The sequence below is a fragment of the Lygodium microphyllum genome, chromosome 15, assembly GCF_053477565.2.
Source record: "Lygodium microphyllum isolate KBCC chromosome 15, Lygodium_microphyllum_v1.1.10, whole genome shotgun sequence".
In the NCBI taxonomy this organism is placed as follows: Eukaryota; Viridiplantae; Streptophyta; class Polypodiopsida; order Schizaeales; family Lygodiaceae; genus Lygodium; species Lygodium microphyllum.
The window spans coordinates 7,400,976-7,423,206 of record NC_141149.1 but is presented as its reverse complement, the minus strand read 5'-3'; positions in this window follow the sequence as shown (position 1 = coordinate 7,423,206).

Genomic DNA, 22,231 nt, shown 5'->3' with positions numbered 1-22,231 from the left:
AAGGCAAAGGTGTTTCCTCCACCAAAAATGATGGTGATAAAAAGAAGGGGAGCAAGAAGAAGTTTCAAGGAGAGTGCTTCTACTGCAAGAAGAAAGGACATGCAATTGCAGATTGTCGTGTCAAGAAGGTAGATGAAAAGAATGGTACCCTTAAAAGTAAAGGGAAAGAGACAGCCAATACGGCTGAAGCAGAGTTGGAATTATTCATGGCGACCATTGAGGAAGTGTGCTCCTCGGCGCAAGAAGAATCTACCAACTGACTCATGGGTGTTGGATAGTGGGGCCTCCCGTCACATGACCAACAAGAAAGGTCTATACAGTTCTATGCAGCCTCTACAAGAATCCATCACTGTGACGGTTGGAAATGATGCTAAATGCCCTGCTACGGGCACAGGTACTATTTCTTTTGTTGCTGCAAATGGTGAAGTCAAAAAGCTTTCAAATGTGCTGTATGTTCCCGAAATTAGGAGAAATCTCATAGCTGATCTTGGTCATGAAGTGAGGTTCAAGAAGACAGGTGCAGAAATTCTTGATAGTGCTGGCACAATTGTTGGCAAAGAATTAAGAAGGAACAACCTGTATGAGCTAAGTGCTCTTACGTCCACCGCTGGAGTGGGCACAAGTAAGCTTTGGCATGAAAGGTTTGGACACATCGGATTTGCAGTGTTGAAGGAGATGCAAAAGCAAGGTATGGTTGCTCACCTACCTACAATAATTGAATTGAAGGAACCATGTGAAGCTTATATGATGGGCACGCAACAGAGAAAGGCATTTCCACAAGAAAGCAAGAATAGAGCACAGCCTCCTCTAGAGTTGGTGCATGCTGACTTGTGTGGTAAGATGCCTACACAGGCCTTGGGGGGATCTTCTTATTTTATGTTGATTGTCGGCGACTACAGTAGGAAGATGTGGGTGTACTTCCTTCGTGATAAGGCTCAAGCTTTTGGTAAGTTTAAAGAATGGCTAAAACTTGTTGAGAATGAAACAGGGAAAAGTGTGAAGAAATTTAGAACAGATGGTGGTGGTGAGTTCAACTCAAAGGAGTTTGAAGGCTTTTGCAAGAGCAAAGGGATCAAGCGTCAATTGACGACGCCTCACACACCTCAGCAAAACGGTGTTGTGGAACGCACGAATCGCACCATTGTGGAGATGGCAAGATGCATGCTAAAGGGCAAGGGATTGCCTAACCATTTTTGGGCTGAAGTTGTTAATACTGCAGTCTACATTCTAAATCGGAGCTACACAAAGGCTCTCAAGGGAAAAACACCCCATGAGGCTTACACTGGTAAGAAACCATCTGTCTCACATTTCAGAATTTTTGGATGTGAATGTTATGCACATGTTCCAGATGAGAAGAGAAACAAGTTACAACCAAAAAGCAAAAAATGTATCTTCTTGGGTTATAGTGATGAGTAGAAGGCTTACAAATTATATGACCAAGAGGCAAAGAATATCATCACAAGCCGTGATGTGGTTTTCAAGGAGGAGCCACATCAGTGGAGGAGGAGAAGGCAAGTTCTTCCACTTTATCATCCAGCAAAGTAGTCCACTATGAACCTGTCCCGAGAGCTATCCCTGTCCTTAAGGAGGAGGAAGCATCATCTTCAGATGATGAGGAAAAAGTTCACCAACCTGACATTACCCACCGAAAAGCCATTGCCGCGTTGGGTGAAGCAGCTTTATGACCACAATAATCCTATGCTTGCATCTGTTGAGGAGAAGGCAGACGGACCAAGGAGGTCAGGAGGGCTTCTACTCACATAGTCAATATGGCCTTGATGGTTGAGATTATGAGAGAAGTAAAGGAGCCAACTGACTTAGAAGAAGCACTTGTAGATCCATCATGGAAGGTTGCTATGCAGGCAAAGTATGACAGCATAATGAAGAATGACACTTGGGAGCTAGTGGATCGACTAGCAAAGCGGAAGGTTATTGGCACCAAGTGGATCTGGAAGGTAAAGTACAAGGCTGATGGTACCTTAGAAAAGTACAAAGCTAGACTGGGTGCCCAAGGATTTTCACAAGTTGAAGGATTTGATTTTCAAGAGTCATTTGCCCCAACTGCCAGAATGACCACTATTTGCACGGTACTTGCAGTGGCTACCCACAAGAAGTGGCTAGTGTACCAAATGGATGTTAAGTCAGCGTTCTTAAATGGTGACCTCAAGGAGGAGGTGTATGTGGCTCAGCCACCAGGGTTTGAGGCCCCCGCATTCTGAGAACAAAGTGTGTAAGCTGAAGAAGGCATTATATGGGCTGAAACAAGCCCCCAGAGCATGGTACCAGCGGTTAGATAAGTTCTTTTTAAACCTAAACTTCAAAAGATGTGCGTCAGGTGCTAACTTGTATCTTTATAGGGATGGTAAAAAGTCTGTAGTGATTGTCCTATATGTGGACGACCTTCTTATTACAGGTGACTATGAAGATAAGATCAACCAAACTCGAAAGGCTTTGAGTTCTGAGTTTGAAATGATAGACTTGGGCTTGTTGCACTATTGTTTGGGGATTGAAGTCTGGCAAGAGCCAGGAAAGATCTTCATCTCTCAGAAGAAGTATGCATGAGAGATCTTGAAGGCATTTGGTATGACCGAGTGCAAGGAGATAGCTACACCTATGGAGGTGAATGCAAAGTTATCCGTCGAGGATACATCAGCACTAGCAGACATTGGGAGGTATAGGAGGTTGGTCGGCAGTCTAATCTACTTGTGTAACACTAGACCAAATATCAATTTTGTTGTTGGTGTTTTGAGCAGGTTCTCAAACAAACCTCATGAGAGTCATTGGAAGGCTGGGATGCGGGTGCTCAGATACTTGAAGAAAACTCTTGACTATGGTATCACATATAGTTTCAGAACTTCTCTTGTGGGGAACTGTGACTCAGATTGGGCAGGAGACAGTGATTCCAGGAAGTCAGTTTCTAGTTATTGTTTCTCTTTGGGTTCAGGAATTTTCTCTTGGATTAGTAAGAAGCAGCCAACAGTGGCATTATCTTCTACCGAAGCAGAGTACAAGGCAGCTTGTTTTGCTGCATGTGAAGCAGTATGGTTGAGAAGGATTCTATGGCATATGGGAGTGCAGGATAAAGAAGCAATTGTTCTAAGATGTGACAATCAGAGTTGCATCGCCATTGCCAAAAATCCAGTGTTTCATGCACGCACCAAACATATAGAGATCCAGTATCACTATGTGCGTGATTTGATGGAGGATGGGATAGTGGAACTGGTATGCTGTCCAACAGAGGAGAATGGAGCAGATATCTTCACCAAAGCACTTACGAAGGATCTGCTTCAAGTTCATCTTCAGAGACTCGGCATTGGACCAAGGAGATAGTTCACCTATGGGTGGACATTGAGGGGGGGTGTTAGATATGATCAATGCCCCACCCTCATTAGGTGCTACCAATGATCCATGGTGCTCAAAGTTGTAAGGCCTCCATTATGAGGAGAAGCCAAATGTGAGCCCGGACATTGGTTGAGTCCTCACTTGTATATCAGATGAGGTCTATGTGACCGGATGGCAAAAAGGTGATTGTTGTGGGTCTAATCTTTGGGTTAGACGGAGTGGTTAAGCTGGTAGCAACTCGAGGCACATTGCATCGAGTTGCGGTGTAAGGGAGTTAAAAGGGGCCCCTATTGTGGGGTCCGAGGGCCGCAAAAGCGGCCCCTGGCTGGGGGGGTCCGAGGGCCGCAAAAGCGGCCCCTGGCTGGGGGGATCCCAAGGGGGCCAGCGGCCCCCCTGGCGGGGGTCTGGGGGTAGCGCCCCCAGCCCGATGGTAAAGGGAATATTTCCTGGAATATCCCCTGGCCAACTAGTGGAGGCTTATATGGTAGGTCGGTCAGGCCAACCTCACGGCCTTCGCAGGCTATAAAAGCTAAACCCCTTCACCATCGATCACTCATCTTTCACCCAATCAGAGTTGTTGTTCCAGCTAGCCTTAAGAGCTTCACCTATCTTCTGTCTAGATCGCCATCTAAGCTTCACACAGTGGAAGCGCACGGGTGGACAGAGCCATCTTTGTATCAGTTGTTTGGAGTTAAAGAATTTACTAATTCTCCTCTTATCTGTTGTGTACTCTCTATCTCTTTCTTAGATTCTGTTCGTTGCGCCGTGTAATATTTTACACTGGTATTGTAGTATTAAGGCCTTATATTCATGTTGTAGTGACACTAGTTCTTGGGCTTTGTCTTCAAGCTACTATCTTCAGGTTTTCTCCTCATCCTCCTTAGGGCTGAAGGTAGCCCTTAGCTTACTAATCTCGTTTTGGTATGTGGCGACTTGTTGAGTTTTTTCCAATTGGAAGGCCGCCACCACCTCTTTCTTGGCTTCCAGAGCTTAGCCACTGCTATTCTTTTCTCCTCCTTGGCTTTCTCTAATTGAGAGAGAAGCTCCTTGAAATATTTGTCATGCTCCACGGGTGGCTTCTCTATTGCGGGGGTGGAGGTTGCGGAGCGTACCCCCCTTCACCTCTTTGGTTCCTGCCTCCTCGACTCGGCTTCCATTACAGTGGGTATTTTGGTTCCTACCAGGGAGTTCCTTCTCCTGCTCCTTGGCCCACTTCTTTACTCACAAAGTATTGGACCCAAGCCATTAAGTTGTCGGCATCCAACTGGGTCGTAGAGCTGGGAGTGGAGATGGCAATGGTGATGGTGGGTGTCGGGAGAGTGGGAATGGGGGTGATTGGGGATTTTCCCTTGCCTTCTTGCACCGCAGGGGGCACAAATTCTGGCACATATGCGCTTGAGCTCGGCCCTTCATTTTTTATTGGGCTCACAGGTTCTGACTCGTCCTGCCTAAATTGCTACTCAATGGACCTGTGTATGGCGAGGGCCATGTCCTCCTCCTCCGCATGCTTCCTCTTTCTTTCCTCCTCAGCCCTTTTGGACTCCCTTTGAGCCTTTTGCAAGTCCGCTTTCTCTTTTTTCCTGCTCTCCTCTTCCTGTTGTTCTTATTCAATTTTCTTCTTCATCTTTTTGGCCTTTCTTTGGCTAGTTTGCTCTTCTTGTTCCCTGCTTTCTTCTTCTTCACTCAACATCCTTTCATTGGATTGTACCTCCTATTCTTGGTGAGGTGGCGACCTGTTTGGTGATTCATCCACTCCCTCTTCTGTTTCCTCCTGCCCTTGCCCCAAGGCTTCCCTAATGATTGCAGTGAGGACCCCACCAAATCCAATGGTTGCAGCCTTTGATGATGAAGCTTTCCTTTTAGCTTTGATGGTAGGGTATTCGCCCATTGTGGATTGTCCTCCCATTGCCAGAGTTTTTTCCAAGGTCTCAATGGTCTTCCTCACAAAACCGTTGAGGTTCACCTCATCCAGTGCCCTTGCTGCAATACTCTCTAGCACAGGGGGACATTGATGCGGCTCATGATGGTGTTGTATCTTTGACTAGAGAACAATATGTGCACCATCTTGGCTTGGAGTTGGATTTCAAGGTTAGAAATATCCGCCAAGTTGATGTCGTCATTGGTGTGGACCCTTAGCTTGTCCATGCCTAGCAATGCATATACATCTCTCTTTGGATTTCTCTCTACTTTGTTCACCAAGCTCAAGGCCGTTTCCACTAGCTCTGGGGTCAGCTCAATCTCTACTTGATGAATTTCCTCTCCCTTATGCACAGTTATTGTTCCACAGTTCCTGTGGAAGGTTCTCAAAAATTCCGCACAGTGGAAGCAGTCTACCCCCTGGCCTACTTCTTCCACGTATTTCTGCAAGTTTCATTGCTCTCGATGATCTACCTCACAACCCGTTCTTCAATGGCCATGTCTTCTAGGCTGAAGATGTGCTAGAACTTGAACTGGTTGAAGGAACATGTCTCCACTAAAAGGCCATTTGCATGTTCTTCATCTAAGAAGGGCAATTCGCCAGCCTTTTCTTGGCCTGCCATGATGGGTGCCTATCATGAAACCATATTTTCCATTAGTGTTATTCAGAATAATCACACACAAAAGGGAATGATTACATATTTGCTGAACTGAATTGTGCGAGTGTAGGAGCCAATTTTTCTTCCAATTAATTTGTTGATTTCAAATTTCATTGGGCTTTTTTGCATTGACAAGTTGTTTCCCCCTACTAATGTGTGCCTTTACTTTATTGTTTTCTTTGTGTGTTTGATTTGATTTATTTCACCTCGACCATTGCCTTACTTTTGCCTTAACCATTCCCCTTGGGATTGAGAAGGATCCTTCCTAGGATTGGAAGCTAGAGGACTGAGGCCGGCGGTCTGCACATGGGTATAGTATTTTATTTTCACATGAGCCAAGCATAAAAGTTTGGATTATATCCCATGTGAGCATACTGATCCATGTCAAAAGGTCAGATGCCGAGGTGGGTGATATAGGTAAGGACATCAAGCAAGAAGTCACTGGAGCCCATGTGGCTAGCAATGTGGAGTTCTTCCTCGGTGAGGATGCAATCTAAGTAGGGGTGTCCCCGAATGTGTTCTTCCATGGGTCGCTCATGAATGGTCATTAATACCCTATAAGAGGTTGGAGCAACATAAGTGGGGTCATACTCCGATGTTTTGATTGCGTGCCATTGCTTGGCATTTGACATGACCTGACATCCCTCATGCTCCCATTGGAGGCGAAGAGTGTATCATTTTTTCAAGAAAGGGGAGTTGTTGGTTGCAAGCTATTTCAAGTCTTCTATTTCTTGATCATTGGCACAAGTTGCGCACCTATCATATGTAGTGATGAGACTTTGTTGTTGCACTTGCTCGTAGGAGACCTCGTTGGCCATCAGCTCCGTAGCTGCTTCAACAGCTTTGACAAATTTTGATTCTTCCCAAGAATAAGGGAGTCTGTGTATTCCTATTGCCAAAGGTTCATCCAAGAGGCCTAATTCTAGTCAATCATAGCTTTCAGCCAATGTCATGAATAGCGTCCAAGCATTGGAGGCAAGCAACCAAGTCGCCCCAGTATTTTCAACTAAGTCGGTGGCCAAGGTTAGAATTGATCGCCGCTTGGTTGAGGCTTGATAGAATTAGAGAGTTCAGCAGTTGCTGGCCGCGGCTTGGTTTGCTTTTTAGGTTGTAGCTAGGTCTCAAGCTCGATGGGTTCTATTGTAGTTGCGGATGTCGTGCTAGTAGATGTGTTGGAGATTTGAGGGGTATCATCAGCACTAGATTTGGGCGTTTGGTTTGTAACAGACTGCAATTGTGGGTGATAGATTGGTTTAAGCATTGTTGAGCTAGGTTTTGGTAGTTCCATGGATTTGGCGGCCCAATTCTTTTGTTGCCCAAGTATCTCTAACTCACTGCTTCATGTGGCCAAAAGCCCAAGGGTGGTGCTTCGACCAGGATTTTGGTTTGATTTGGCTTTAGGTAGTCAAATCTAGGGGCTACCCTTGTAGTAGCCTTGGGCTTGCAATAAGGTCCTGGGGACCCATCGCAACTTGACTATGCGTCCTTTTTTATAGGTTCTTCTTAGCCTCCTAGGTTTCGAGTGTGGGTCATTAGCCTTGCAAGGTCATGGTTTTCTATTGCCAGGTGGCAATCCTTACTGCTTAGGTACCTATTTGAACTGGGGTTCATGGGCTTCAGTGTTGGGTTCAGTGGGTTGCTGGCATTGAGGCTTGGCAGGTTGTGACAAGTCATGGCCCCTCTCCTTAGTCTTGACAGTGGGTTTCTCTACTAGTGGCTTTGCGGACTTGGAAGGAGTCACACCGCCCTTACTGAAAGCTATAACTATGCGGACGTTACCCACGGCTAGGTGGGTGCGCTACAATTCATAGTCTTCATTGCAACGAGCTTTCTTCTTAAAAGCTCGTCCTAATAGTGACATTGTGCCTGCATCTTTAGTGTTGGGCAACACATAGAAGATCATCAGCATGCTTTCAGACTCGATAGAAACTACAACCCTGCACTTTTCCAAAAGTGTGTTAGGGTTGGCCGCCATAAGGGCTAAGCTTAGCATTAGTGGGCTGCAAATGCGACTTGTCAATTTGGGTCCAATGGTCATGGTTTAAGATATTAAATTGGTCCCCTCATCGATCAACGTGTTGGTGGTGCATGTATACTTAGCAGTGACTGTCATGGTCAGGTAAGCTAGTGCTATTGCTTCCTCATCCTCACCATCTAACTCAGTGATAGTGGCTTCTCGTGCATAGACATTGATGTTGAGATATCGAGCTCCACTCGTGATATGCCAGGGTGACCGTTGTGCATTTATGTCACCAACGTGTCAGTTGCAGATGCGGTTGGTACACCGCCCATGAATAATAGCTAGATGACAGCTATCCTTATCTACTCTAGTTCGTGGCTCAGTTAGTATGCCATCTTAGTTAGTTGAGTTTGGTTTGAGACCCATATATAGGGTTCTTCTATTTCTTTGTATTAGAGTTCTTTTTGGCTTACACAACTAAGAAGAGGAAAACTGTTTTCAGCCTCCATCTTTGTGTGTATTCCCCCATTGTGCAAGCAAGAAAGCTACAAGTGAGACTCCTTCCTTCTCTCCCACAATCTTGACATGGTATCAAAGCCTTGTTCGTGGTAAGGAGCTCAAGAAAGCAAGCCAAGCTTGCGGTGTTCTGGTAAGAGGAGCAGTGTTGCTTTCATTTTCTGTTTTGGGAGTAGATCTCTGCAGGTAGCACAGCCGGAAATTGCAAGAGTGCATTGTCTCAGGTTGATCCAGTTTTTTGGATTTGAGGCCATTTCGGGGCCTGTTTTGGAGGCGGAAGTTTTATGCACGCACTCAAGAAAAGGCCCAGTTTTATACTGTGCAGCCACTGTTCTACAGGTCGGTGAAAAGTTACTGTAGAAATTGCATCGTATGCCTGTGCGCAGAGACATTGGGAGTTACAAAATCATCCTTGTTGCCTGTTGATGCAAAATCGTCACTAGGAAGTGACTGTGTGGTTAAATACCACTTTCGTCAGTTTTGCAGATTTGCCCTTGTGAGGCTGAAAATGTGTTCTCTGCAGTGACACAATTTTTTTGCAGTATTCTGTAATGGCGTCTGATTCTCTTTCACAGATTGTAATTGAAAAGCTTGACAAGAACAACTTCCAAGCATGGAAGTTTAGAATGACGAATTTCCTTATGGGAAAAGGATATTGGGAATTTGTTACAGGAAATGAAGAAGAACCAGTTCTTCCTGATGTTTCCAATCAGCAGCAAATGCAAGCATTCAAAGCATGGCATGAGAGAGCCACGAAAGTTATGTACTGGCTGTCTATCAGTATTTCAGACTCTATGATTGTGCATATTCAGGATGCAAGTACGCCAAAGGAGGCATGGGATACTTTGTCAAAAATGTATAGCACAAATACACAAGCCAGGAAAATGCAGCTCAAGCAAGAGTTGCATAATGTGCAAAGAGAAAGTATGAGCATCAATGACTACCACATGAAGGTAAAGAAGATTGCAGATGCACTTGCTTCCATTGGGTCGCCAGTGGAAGATGATGATTTAGTTTCTGTGACCTTGAATGGTCTAGGAAAGGATTATGCACAGTTCCGAACATCCATTTCCGTCTGTGAAAGATTTCCTGATTTTGAGGAGTTGATTGCTCTTCTAATTTTTGAGGAGCAAAGAAATGGTGGTGCATCTTCTTCAGGAGGAACTTCAAAAGAAGCTGTCTTCTACTCAAATGCTGGAAGAGGTAGAGGCAGAGGTAGAGGAGGCCGATTTGGAGGCCGTGGTAGAAATCAAAATGTGCAGCAAACTCAAGAAAACCAGTCCTATGGAGGAGGACATGGTAACTCTAGAGGCAAGGGGAGCCAAAGAGGTCGTGGTGGATGGCAAAGAGGCCAAAATGCAAACAGCAATGTTGAATGCTACTACTGTGGTAAAATGGGTCATATGGCTAAAGATTGCTATAAAAAGCAGAATGACATCGTGAATGGAAAATTGCAATAAGGAAATTATGCATCTTCTAGTAGACAGGGTGATGAGAAATGAGCATTTGTTTATGGTGCAGCACATGAACAATTCTGTGACAAGTGCAGAAGAAAGCAACGATGTATGGTATGTTGACTCAGGTACATCAAACCACATGACAGGTCATGCAAAATGGATGGAGGATGCAAGGAAAATGGAAAAACCAAGATTTGTGGACAGTAGTGATGATATTGCACATCCTATTGTGCAGATTGGAAAATTTCCTTTGTCTATGCAGGATGGGAAAAGGAAATACCTCTTCGATGTATTTCATGTCCCGAATATCACCAAGAATCTGGTTTCTGTTGGTCAAATGGTTGAGCAGGGCTTCCAGGTCAGATTTAATCCTCATGGATGCTTTGTTGAGGATATGAAAAATAAAGATCGCTTGATAGCAAAAGGAAAGAAGAAGGGCAGAATGTTTACATTGGATGCAGACATGCCTGAATTGAGTGCAGCAATGTTTGCACATGGGACCGGTGTAGTTGCAGATATTGATATCTGGCATAAATGCATTGGTCATGTTAATGTACAGCGACTTAAATCAATGCAGGCCCAAAATAATGTTGCAGGATTGCCTAAATTCAAGGTTGCAGAAATGAATAAGGTATGTGAAGCCTGTCAGTTTGGAAAACAGGCAAGGAAACCATTTCCTAGACATGTTCAAAAGAATAAGAAGCCATTGGAATTAATCCACTCTGATGTGTGGACTACTAAAGCTGCATCTCTTGGAGGCTGTCATTATTTTGTCACTTTTATTGATGACTATAGCAGAAAATTTTGTGTGTATTTTATGAAAAAGAAAAGTGAAGTTTTTGGGCATTTCAAAACTCTTAAAGCTATGGTTGAAAAAGAAACAGGCCTGCAAATAAAATGCCTAAGGTCAGATGGAGGGGGAGAGTACCTCTCAAATGAGTTTGCAAGGTTCCTGCAGGAGCATGGCATGAAGCAGCAATATTCATGTAGTCATACCCCACAACAAAATGGAATTGCAGAAAGAAAAAACAGGCATATTGGAGAGGTATCTCGTGCCATGCTCAACGAAAAAGACTTGCCAGATTTTTATTGGGCTGAAGCAGTTGCTACAGCAGTCTACATAATGAACAGGACTCCCACTGCAGCAATACATGGCATGACTCCAGAGGAGAGGTATACTGGTAGGAAACCAGATATTTCTCATTTGAAAATTTTTGGCTGCATTGCCTATGTTCATATGCCAGATGAGTTGAGATCCAAGTTGGATCCAAAAGCTGAGAAGTGCATCTTTATTGGTTACTCTCTGCAGCAGAAAGGGTATAGATGTTATAACCCTTCTACTCGTAAGTTTACAATGAGCAGAGATGTTGTTTTTGATGAGATGAGTAGCTGGTATAAACCAGTAAATGTGATTGATGATGTAGATGCACAAAATGGTAATGCTGCACAGAATTCACAGCAGCAGTCACAAAATATTAGTGGACCTGGAGTGTCCTCTAGCAGTGGTTCACATTCTTTACCATGGACAAGCAGATTGAGATTAGGAGAATCTTCTCAAGGCAGTGCAAATAGTGGTATGCAGGTATCACGAAAAGGAAAAGAGAAGGTAGATCAGCCCGTGTTTGATGTGAATGCAGGTCACTCTTATGTGGATGGTGAATCCAGTGGCTCAGAACAGAGCATTGATGATGAGTTGGGTATTCCTTCTATTGTTACACCTAGAGTAAGGAATACCATGGATGTTTTGAGAGCACTTGGGAGTGAACCTACTTTGTGCAGGTCTACCAGAGCTAGGTATCCTGTGGATAGGCTGAAATATGATGGGTTTACAGCCATTCACTATGCATATATGGTCAAAGTGATACAGGAACTAGAACCCACTTCTTTTGAGCAAGCCATGGGAAAAGAAAAATGGGAGAAAGCCATGGATGAAGAAATGGATGCCTTGGAAGCAAATGCTACATGGAAATTGGTACCTTTGTCTAAAGGTAAAAATGCAATTGGCTGTAAGTGGGTTTATAAGGTGAAGCATAATGCAGATGGTTCTGTGAACAGGTACAAGGCAAGATTAGTAGTCAAGGGGTATGCACAAACATATGGCATTGACTATGAAGAAACATTCAGTCCGGTTGCAAGGATGACAACCGTAAGAGTAGTCATTGCTATGGCTGCATCAAAGGGATGGTCTTTACATCAGATGGATGTAAAGAATGCCTTCTTGCATGGTGATTTGCAAGAAGAGATCTATATGGAGTAGCCACCAGGTTATGTGCATGCTGTTCATCCTGAGTTTGTTTGCAGGTTGAAGAAAGCCTTGTATGGCTTGAAGCAAGCAACTAGAGCATGGTCTGACAAGATAGGACAATATCTTGTCACTATTGGCTTTCAGATTTCCAAGGCAGATTTCTCACTTTATGTGAGAAAAACAGAGAAATGTATTATGCTACTTGTCATTTATATTGATGATTTCATTGTGACAGGTGACAGTGATGAAGATATCCTTCATGTGAAAATGCTATTGAAGCAAAAGTTTGAGATAAAGGATTTGGGAGAGCTGCGTTATTTCTTGGGCATTGAGGTGATTAGATCACTAAGTGGGATACAGCTCTTGCAGAGGCAGTATGGATTGGACATGCTGTCCTGCTTGGTGTGCAGGAATTGGGATTGAGCTCGAGGGGGAGTGTTGAGATATCGAGCTCCACTCGTGATATGCCAGGGTGACCGTTGTGCATTTATGTCACCGACGTGTTAGTTGCAGATGCGGTTGGTACACCGCCCATGAATAATAGCTAGATGACAGCTATCCTTATCTACTCTAGTTCGTGGCTCAGTTAGTATGTCACCTTATTTAGTTGAGTTTGGTTTGAGACCCATATATAGGGTTCTTCTATTTCTTTGTATTAGAGTTCTTTTTGGCTTACACAACTAAGAAGAGGAAAACTGTTTTCAGCCTCCACCTTTGTGTGTATTCCCCCATTGTGCAAGCAAGAAAGCTACAAGTGAGACTCCTTCCTTCTCTCCCACAATCTTGACAATTGATTCCCCTTTTGCTCTCATCATTGAAGGAACAACAATCCTCAGATTCATTGTCAAAAATGTCTTTGTCTAGTTTCTCATCCTTATCCAAGTTCTGACATATCCCCTCTTATTGGTCGAGGATTAAGGCCCAATTTTATCTTAAGTTTAAATCATGCACTTTGGACCAGCGCCATTAGGGCTTGTCCAAGAGGCCTTGGAGTGGCATAAGATTCGTTGCTAGATTTCCAACCAACTTAATGGTCAAGTACCCTAGTATCTCCAAGTGCTCTCGTCTATTGTTCGAGGCGGAATGCAACAGGGTTGGGTATTCCACGTAAGCTTTCAGTCATCATGCAAATTGGTACTAAAGGGGTGTCCTTGAGCTTGCTAGTTGCCTTGATGGCTTGTTCATATTCCTCAATGTCTGGGCACGGGATATACTTGGTAAGGGCCCCATAGGATCCCCTAGTCTGTTGTCCATCGCCCTTCAGCATGGTGGAGATGGCATTTAGGTTGATTGGTGTAGTCTTCCAAGTATCCATCTCTACTCTTACAGCCTCTATTCGATTGCCTAAGAAGATAAGACCATTGTCCCAATCTTCTATGACTCTCACATTGTGCATCCAAGGTCGGCCTAGCAGGACGTCGTAATCCATTCCCTTCATGACTATGAAGTCAACAGAGAATTGGATTCCTACAATCTTAATTGGCCAATTTTTCAACACTCCAAATGGTTTCACCTTCATTTCGTTAGCCAAGGTGACGTTGAACCTAGCAGTCTTGACCAGTGGGTTACCCCAAGTCTGAAGTACTACATGGCTTAGCACACTCGCTCCTACCCCTGTGTCTACAAACCCCTTTCTTGTGACATCCCCCAAAGCTAGGATTTGTAGGATTGCATGCATTTTTGTGCCTTCCCAGAAGGCATTAACATGCACGGATTTAGGCATGGGGTGTAGCATCAGACTTGGTATTTGAGTTTCTACATCATGCTCAAGCAAGTCTATGGTAATTGTCTCATTTGGTTCTTCAACCCATTGCTTCAACTCTAACCATAACGTTGGATGATGCCTAAGCAAGTCGCCTAAGCTTAGAGTTACAGGGGTGGTCACCAAAGTATTGAGGAGGTTGCTAGTCGCTTGCCTCTCTTCTAACTCTACGGTTCTTGGCTAATGGCCTTGACTAGTTTGGTGGCGTGGAGCATTTAGACTTTGTCTAGGTGGACCAGCTTGTGGTGCCATCGCCTCCCTTGATTTTGGTCATGGGAGAGAGATTGGGGTGCTTATGCTTGAGAGATCATCGATCTCATGCTCTAGTATGGGCTCTGTGTCCTTTAGGTGCTCTTGGGCCTCCTCCACCCATTCTTTCACCTTCTTGATGGCTTCGAGTTGACGCATCAGGTTGGGGTACTCCCCAACCTTAGCATTTCCCTCTTTGACCATTCGAGGAGCCGACGTTTCCTCCTCTATGTTAGTGACTTGCCTTCCAACAAGTAGTGTTGTGGCACTTTTGGTTTTGAGGGTGACCTTAGCATCTAGTCTTTTCTTCCTTCGTCTCTGACTCTTCTTTCCGATTAAAGTTGCATCAAGGTTTCTGGGCCCTGGCAGCCGGCCTGCTTTGTCTGTGCACGGGTCATGACATGTAATAGGATAGGTACGGCCTCCCCATCAAGGGTCTCGACACCAAACAACCCCAATGGAACCAATGGCTCATTTGCTGAACTAGGGGATGGACTCTGCCTAAGGCAATCGACAAAGAGATGAGTGATTCCATACTTAGTGCATCTCAGGTCTGCCTTATCTCTGTTTGCTTGCTCCCTCTTGGGGCAGCATGAAGAAATATGTCCTGGGTGACCGCAATTCACGATTGGCTCTTGGGCTTACCTGAGAGCGGAGTTTTGAGCCTCGGGATGTGCCTAAAATTTTCCAAAAAATCTGGAATTTAGGGGAAAAATATTTAACATCAAAGGTGGCGGCTGCAGCTAGGACGATTTTAAGCACCAAGTAAAAGACGGCTTTTAAAAGGCGCCCGAGCGACACTTGTAGATTTTTTATAATTTTTTTGACTGCCATGCAGGGTATTAGGAGCTGCCAGTCAGTGCGGGATGCCGAGATGGACACGCAAGATTTTTCAGAGGCTGAAACGGAGTCCGGACGAGGAAGAGGCCAAAAATTGGCCAAGATTTGAAAAGGTGGATCAAAACTTGGACCAAAGGGGGGGTGTCCTTTGGGATTTAAACCCCCCCCCCCCCCCCTTCCCAAAAAAAAACTGGAGAGAGATGGCGGCAGCACGCTGAGGAGGGCGGCGAAAAATGCACTCTCCCCCCTCATGATCATGATGTTAGGTTGCAAAGAAGCCATAGAACCAACAATACCCGGAGATTGATGGAGATGCTGAAGATTGAAGTACAGCATTGGATTGAGAGTAATGGAGGCTCTGTTTGCTGGTTATGCAATCATTCAAGGTGTCTCGGATTACGTAAAAACACGATATGACCATTTTTTTTGAAGAAAATTAAGGATTTTTGATAGTTTATGATGATAATTATGTTCTTATTGGATGAAAATTTGTTTATGTGCTGGTTGCATCATGATTAATTATTTTTTATTAGAAAATTTTGATTTTGCAATGATTTACATGCTCTATTTAATTCCCGTAAACCCGAAATGCGGTTTTTAAGCGGTAAAATGGTAGTTTTTCTGTTTCGGGTGGGTGAAAGGTGTTCCCATGGGGGGAAAATGGAAGATAAATTGAATATTAGTATGCTGAAGTGATTGGAATAAGAAAAATCAGAAAATAGTATATTTTATTGCCAAATAAATCAAGAAAATAGGAAAAATAAGAAAAAAAATAGAAATACATCTTGGAAAATTAAGGAAAAATATAATGATTGTTTGTGGATGTATGGTAGTGGCAAAGCATGAGGTTTAGCCTCAGTTTTCCCTATCTCTTTGTTAAAGTTGGTGATTTATCGCTTTTTATACATCAAAACATGACAAAATGAACCTCTACACCTATGCAACGAAAGCAATACCTAATCGTGGGGGGTTGGGATGTTTGAATGGTGTGATTTGCGTGCTAATTGTTGCTAATTTTCTGATGCATATCATGGCATAGAGTTCGTGGTATGTTAATTAAGAGGATAGTAGCACGAGTGTTGTCTCGGTGCTATCCTTACATCGCCACAACAGGTTAGTAAATACATTGGAAAGCCTGGTTGTGCACAAGCACGGTTCTGATTTAAAATTATGTTTGAGCACTTTAGGATCATCCACTTTTGCATGTGCATGTAAGCCATGGTATCGGAATAAAAAGGCCTGGATGCATAGCACCTATTTTCAATGACAATGATCCACATTTGAGTGTGGAAAGGCATCTTAAGCCGTAGGATAGATGTTTGTTTCTTAGGGGATTATTTGGTAAGGACATATGGTATCTCCTAGAATACTTTCGAAATAAAAGAGTGGAGTTTGTTTGTTTGTTCTATATGTTGAGCAACGCATCAAGGGGCTAATCCTTGCGATGTAGGAGAGCTATAGTGGGGCCACGGTGTTTCCACCGAGAGGTTGCCTCCCGTGTATGTGATTATTGTGGCATTTATGGCCAATATGTATGGGTTCTCCCTCTGTGGAGTTCACAGAAAGGAAAACGTTGGACTATAAAACTATAAACGCGTAGATTAGGCTTTTGGGCAGCTTGTCCTTCAGCAGATTGACGATCTTGGTCCACGAGGCCGTGAGGGCCTGTTTGTCTGTTATGAGTATGAGGTCCGGCTAATGCCATAGCCAGTGCTGACCCATTTGAGGTCCCATCAGTGGTGTGTTTGCCGGGAGCTGCCAACAAGTGGTGGTTCTAGAATCTAGGGTTTTTAGGGACCGAAAAAGTTGGTTTATGTCCTCTGACAAGGACTGGCAAGTCGAAATACAAAAAGCAGAACGTGCTGAGAGGGCTAGATGGCGGTTGGAGATTGTAAGTCACTATTCTCCTCAAAGGAGTAGCCTGATACGCATAAGAGGCAGTGGTCTTAGTAACCCAATTGCTGCACATAGTCCTTTAGGTGTAGGAGGAAGCGCAAGTTCTTCCTCTCTTCCACCAAGTCAACCCACTTCAAGTGGGGGTGTGATCCCATTAGTTCAAACTCCTATTATTAATCCGATTGTCGTCATGACACAACCCATTGCAATTCCTATAGGGACACCGGATTTGCCAACTTTAGGAGTGCCTTTGCCCATTTTTAATGGGTTAGCCGAAGAAGATGTGGAGTTTCACATTTGTGAATTCCAAAGATTAATGTTTAATTACCGCATCCAAGATGAGGGACATCTTATGATGTTCTTTAACATGACATTAAAAGAAAGGGCTGCAGTATGGTATCATAGCATAGAGACTGGAACCATCACCACAATCGACCAATTTTACACAGCTTTCCGAGGAGAATATGCCCCTGAAAGAGGTGGCCAATACTGATTGCATGTTTTGAATGTAACATGCCAACACCCCCATGAGAATGTGAAAGCCTATGCCAAGAAGCTTAAGGAAGTGTTACGTAAGTTACAAACTTACATTCCTATTTCGTCGGCTGCCCAATTGCAATACTTCTTGCATGGATTGGATTTCAATATTCAGGTACAATTGAGCAGTGTGGATTTGGCTGATATAGACATCGCTATCACGCAGGCAGAAGGAGTAGAGTCACGATTACAAATGGCCTACTCCTCTCGAATAAATCTTAATGTAGGTCTAGTACATGGAGGCAATTTACCATTGATAAATGGAAGTCAAGGGATGCCTATGAATAACCCTAATGGGAGAGGAAGCATGGTTCAAAATATACATTTGCTGCTAGCTCCTCCTAGTGTGACTATGCCTATGGCTAGTCAGTTGGCTCCACCAAATGTTGGAAGCCAAGTTTCGAACCCTAATGTTGTTCCTATGAGTCAACAACCAATGCCCAATCAAATTGTTAGGCCAATGGAACGACGAATAGACGATCAAGGCTATGAGTCGAGTGCATCTAATGTCCTTGGTGAAGTTAAGGATATGACGAAGCACTACACTGACATGATTTCCAAAAAATATCGGCAAATAGCTGTTGACATCAATTTCTTGAAGAAGCAGCAGAATCTGATAGGGAGTCGACGCCCTGAAGAGGGTGGTCCCTCAAGATTCAGCTATAAGTGGTGTGGCGGACAACATTTCCATAGAAACTGTCCAAATGTTAAATGTGATATTTGTGGAAAGTCGGGCCATTTAGCCGCTACCTGTTGGAGTAAGATTAGTTCCCTCCAACAAGGGAGTAAACAGCCAAGTCTAGTTAATCATAGAGTGCAAGGTAATAACCTCCAGCAAAATGATGGACCAAGACAAATACTGCAAAGGGAAAAGACCACTAATAGAGAAGTTGCCACAAGGCAATGGAGTCAGTCTTATTGAGGCTGTATGCATCAATGCCGCTGAAACCTCTAACCTACGAGCCGTGACAAGAGGCCAAAAGGCTAAAGAGGGTGATAAAGATAATGCAAAACCAGTCGAGGGAAACCCTAAGCAAAGGGATAAGGGGATGCAAGTCCTGAATGTTGGCGTGGAAGGTGGACCTCTAAGGCCTGTTGACAAAAAAATCGATCCTAAGAAGGATGAGGAAGTGCCAAGAAAGAAGGCAAGAGCCAAAAAAGAAGCACCAAAGCCGGTCCCAAGACCAAAAGAAAGAATGTTTTGGCGAGAAAAGAGAGCTTTGGCTACCTATCATGATTTTGATTTAGTAAGTTCTCTTTGTGAAGTCAAACCATATGTAAACCTCTTACAGTTGATTAAATTATCTCCACGAGTACGCAAGGAATTCAAGAAGATCCTGCGTATTGGGTATATTGTAGAGCCTTTGGGCATAGCACAAGTAGGGGAAGATTAGTTTGATCATGCTGAAAAGAATTGCCCTAGGGTTCCAGCATACGTGGATGGAATATTAGTGGAGCATGCTATCGTAGACATTGGGTCCTCCGTCAATATCATGAGTTCAGAGTTGATGGAGAGGTTGGGTCTAGGCATCCAAAAAGATAACTCCACCCTTCTTAGAATGGCTGATGATAGTCTAAGGCAACCAAAAGGTTGTGTTACTGAAGTCCATGTTACAGTTGCAAGTTTAGAATGCTTCTTAGACTTTAGGATAATAAGATTTGCAGGACGTCCTAGCTATCGAGTCCTGCTAGGCAGGCCTTGGATCTTACGAACAGACTGTCAAGTCGATATACCCGCCGGTTGAGTGGTTCTAGGTAGAGGTGCTAATCGAGTAATAGTCGATGCTTACCCTGAGTCTCCTCAAAGTGCGAGAGCTCCTTTATCCTCTACTGAATTAGAAACAGCAGATGATCCATCTGGTAGTGAGACATCATCCAGTGATGAATCTAAAGAGGGGTCCACTACAGAGGATATTTATCAGATAACTCTAAATGAGCCGATAGAGCTGCAAGATAGGATAAGAGACGTGGATGTGATTGAGTTGGACCTTGGCACGCCGAATGATTCGCGGCCAATTAAATTAGGTTCCATGCTCAGTTCAGTAGAAAGGGAGGACTATGTGTCCTTGATTCAAGAATTCCACGATATCTTTGCTTAGAGTTATGACGAGCTGAGAGGCATTCCTCCCAGCCTGGCTGTGCATACTATTCCTGTAAAAGAAGGCAATCGTCCTGTGCGTCAGAAAGTAAGGCATATGCCTTTTGAATTGAGAGACGGGCTGTTTGAGGAGTTACAGAAGTTACGGAAAGCTGGTTTAATCTTCCCTGTACAGCACACAGAATGGTATTCACCAGTTGTCATCAGGAAGAAGAAAAACAACCAGATCTGACTATGTGTAGATTTTAGAGAGAGCTGAGGCGGTTAAGGATTACTACCCGTTTCCATTTATTGACCAGATTTTGGATCAATTAGCGGGTAGGGAAATATATTCATTTATGGATTACTTTACGGGATACAACCGGATGGCAATTGCAGAAGAGGACAAGTTGAAAACAACTTTCATTACTGTATTTGGTACTTTTGCATACCATGTGATGGCCTTTGGTTTGTGCAATGCACCTGGATCATGGCAACGAACAGCAGACAAGACCTTTGGTGACATCTCCCTAGATGAGTTGAAAGTATTTATCGATGACCTGGGGGCAACCACTATGAGGGAAAGGATGTTGATTATCTTAAGAAAGTGCTTTGAGCACTGCAGACAATTCTGTATCACTCTTAACCCACGGAAGTGTGTCTTTGGAGTGCCTTATGGGCTATTGCTAGGCCATGTGGTCTGTTCAGTAGGGATCACAACTGACCCTGAAAAGATCAAGGCTATAATCACTATAAGTCCACCACGCACTCCAAAAGAGGTACATAGCTTTCTGTCATCGATAGGGTACTATCGGAGGTTTATAAATGCCTTAGCAGAAAGGACGTTGCCACTAACGAAGTTATTATCCTTTAGCTGTGTATTTGTATGGAGTGACCCTTGTAAGGTAGCTTTTGAGGATGTGAAACAGGAGCTAGTAAAAGCACCAGTTTTAAAAGCACCTAAAAGGGGCGAGGTATTTTACATATTTTCAGCAGCCACCATGCATAGTATCAGCTGCTGTTTAGACCAAATCTGGGAGGAAAAGTGGTATCATCCGATAGCTTTTGCTAGGAAAAAATTGGGCATATCATAAATTAACTACACCTACATGAAGAAGTTGTGCCTTGCAATGGTCTTTGCGACTAAAAAATTCAGGCACTACATCCTCTATGAGAAGGTAGTTTTCTATACGAAGGCGGAAGGGCTTAGATTGCTTATGAACAAGCTACAACCGCCTGATCGTTTGGCAAAGTGGTTAATCACTTTGCAGGAGTTCGATTATGAGATTAAGAGTAAGTCACCGAGGTTGCAGGGGATCGTGGAATGCCTTGTGGATTTCGGGGAGCCGAAAGAGACTTTGGCTGAGGGAAGTGATATTGAAGAAATGTTTAAAATTGATACAGCTTCTATCCCATCTTGGTATGCTGCTATTACGCATTATCTATCAACGAGAGAGACTGGAGCCGGTTTATAAAAATCATAAAAGAGGAAAATCAGACAACAGGCTTTGAAGTTTTCCTTGATCGCAGGAACACTATATCGGCAGGGTGTTGATGATATCTATCGTCGATGTGTGATGCCTGATGAGGTTCATTTCATCTTGGAAGAGTGCTATGACTCTGCATGTGGAGGGCACTTCGCTGGATGATTGACGGCACAGAAAGCTTTAAGAGCTGGATATTGGTGGCCGTCCATCTTCCAAGATTCCTTTGAGTACGTTAAGAGATGTGATACCCGTCAAAGACATGATAGCTGAGAGAATAGGAAACACCCACTTACGCCTATCATGGCTATCCTTCCATTTGAGAAGTGGGGCATTGACTTTATGGGTCCTATCACCCCGTCGTCTACTACTCAGAAGAGATACATTATAGTAGCAACTGATTATTTTACAAAATGGTCAGAAGCGTGGGCGACGAGGCAGGACAATGCAAAAGAGACTGCGAGTTTCCTTTTAGAGCAGATTATCTGCCGTTTCGGTCCACCAAAAGAACTAGTGTCGGACCGTGGAACCAGTTTTTGAATAAAGTGATCAAAAGCCTGACTGAAGCTTGGCAATCAAGCACAACAAAACGACCCCCTATAATCCGTAAGCCAACGGGCAAGTCGAAAGTACTAATAAGCAGCTTGTGGGTATCTTGTCTAAAATAGTCTCTGAGAATAAACGAGACTGGGACATGAAGTTTGTGCCAGTATGGGCATACAATACAACGTTCAAGTGAGCTACCGGTCATACTCCATTTAAATTAGTTTATGGAGAAAAGTGTGTGTTACCCCTTGAAATCGAGTTGCCAACCATACGGTTTGCAATTAACCACTCTTTGGGAGATGAGGATGCACTCTTTGAACGTTTCACGACTATAGCCTACCTGGATGAACTGAAATTGCAGAGCTTATTACACCACAAGGTAGCTAAACGTCGGATGAAGCAGTTGCACGACCTTAAATCAAAGAAGTATACCTATAAAAAAGGGAAATTAGTTCTGTACTACGATGTGCGTAGGGAGCTGTTTCTAAGGAAGCTGGAACCTAGATGGGATGGCCCCTACAAGATTGTCAGGATAGGGAAAAATAGGTCTACGGCTCTACTAGCTGATTTGCAGGGAGTAGAATTTCAAAATAAGGTTAATCTTAATAAGATTAATCCTTATTATTTCTAAGTATGCTAATATGGAGAAATGCATTGCAGGTCCATGTTGGGGCTGATTTGAGACCTGCAAAAGAGCTTAAAGCTGGTTGATGGGGCAGTTAATCCCTTATTTGGAGCACCCAT